Source organism: Rutidosis leptorrhynchoides, chromosome 3 (assembly GCF_046630445.1).
Source record: "Rutidosis leptorrhynchoides isolate AG116_Rl617_1_P2 chromosome 3, CSIRO_AGI_Rlap_v1, whole genome shotgun sequence".
Lineage (NCBI taxonomy): Eukaryota > Viridiplantae > Streptophyta > Magnoliopsida > Asterales > Asteraceae > Rutidosis > Rutidosis leptorrhynchoides.
The window spans coordinates 159,675,420-159,677,078 of NC_092335.1; the positions used below are offsets into that span (position 1 = coordinate 159,675,420).

Sequence of the window (1,659 nt, forward strand, 5' to 3'; positions counted from 1 at the left end):
GTTAGCAATTCCAACTGGGTGCTTAATGGTTTGATCAAGGAGTCGAACACTCATATCCGTTGGACTTAACTTACCTACACCTAATCTCTTATATAAGGAAAGAGGCATAACACTCACACTTGCACCTAAATCTGCCAGTGCATCATACATGACACAATCACTAAGTAGACAAGGAATAATAAATTCACCCGGATCACCTACCCTAGGTGGAGGTTTTGGTGGAACTGTATTCACCGGGTTTACTTCTACGGTTTTTGTTTCTTGTACTTCCTTATTCTTTTTCTTCTTCTTATTTTCAGAGGTATCACAATCTTTATTACCTATCACTTGCTCATACTCAACTCCTTTTATTGGAAACGGGATGGGTGGTTTATATGGTTCCACCACTGGCTTTACATACTCGGGTGGTGGTGGTGTTGTAAATTCTTCATTGTTACTCTCATCTAAAACCTTCCCATCTTCTGGAGCTGGTTTTTCAGAATTTGTTGAAACCATATTAACATTCTCATTTCGAGGATTTACTTTAGTATTACTCGGTAGCTTTCCTTGTTCCCTCTCACTCATCATGCTAGCAAGAGTACCAACATGTTTTTCTAGATTCAAAATAGAAGCTTGTTGAGTTCTTAATGACTGATCAAACCTTTCGTTTGTTTGAATTTGAGATGTAATAAATTGTGTTTGAGATTCAACTAGATTTGCCATTATTTCTTCTAGATTTGGCTTTTTCTCTTCGGTTTGTTGTGGTGGTTTATACAAGCCATGTCTTTGTGGATTGAAAGTGTTGTTTTGAGTTGGTTGGTTATTCGAACCTTGTTGGTTATACGAGTTGTTGTTGGGTCCATTTGGATTGTAAAGAATGTTTTGATTTCGATTGAAGTTTATCCTTGGCGGTTGATAATTATTTTGATAATTACTTCCCGTCCTTTGGTTCATATAGGAAACATTCTCTCGTTGTTCCATCGTTGGTTCAATGTGACAATCTTTCAATAAGTGTGGTCCACCGCATTGCTCACAACTGATTCGTATTGCGTGAATATCTTTATTCATCTTTTCCATTCGTCTTTCGAAAGCATCTATTTTTGCGGAAACGGAATCAAAGTCATGGCTAGAATCGGCTCTAGCCACTTTAGATGATCGAAAGATATCTTTTTCTTGATGCCACTCATGTGAGTGGGAGGCTGTGCTATCAATGATCTTGTAAGCTTCAGTTGCGGTTTTCTTCATAATGGAACCACCAGCTGTTATGTCGATGTCTTTTCGTGTAGCAACGTTGACACCTTGATAGAATATTTGTACTATATGATAAGTGTCTAAACCGTGTTGAGGACATCCTCTCAACATCCTTCCGAATCTTGTCCACGCCTCATATAATGTTTCATTTGGCTTTTGTGTGAACGTAACAATTTCTCCTTGAAGTCTCACGGCTTTAGATGCCGGAAAGAATTGTTTAAGAAATTTTTCAACTAAAACATCCCATGTATCAATCGCCCCTTCAGGTAACGATTCTAACCAATCTTTGGCTTCTCCCTTTAAAGTCCAGGGAAACAACATGAGATAGATCTGTTCATCCTCAACTTCTCGGATTTTGAATAGTGTACAGATCCTATTAAACGTACGAAGATGTTCGTTTGGATCTTCCTTCGGCGCACCACTATATTG

General features: G+C 38.4%; 1 non-coding gene across 1 annotated transcript; it reads left to right on the plus strand.

Annotated features, from left to right (window-relative positions):
* The first annotated feature begins 1,312 nt into the window (after positions 1-1,312).
* On the plus strand, positions 1,313-1,419 carry LOC139903529 (small nucleolar RNA R71). The gene has a single exon (XR_011778343.1). It is a non-coding gene; the product is annotated as a small nucleolar RNA R71 (small nucleolar RNA).
* Positions 1,420-1,659: the final 240 nt, after the last annotated feature.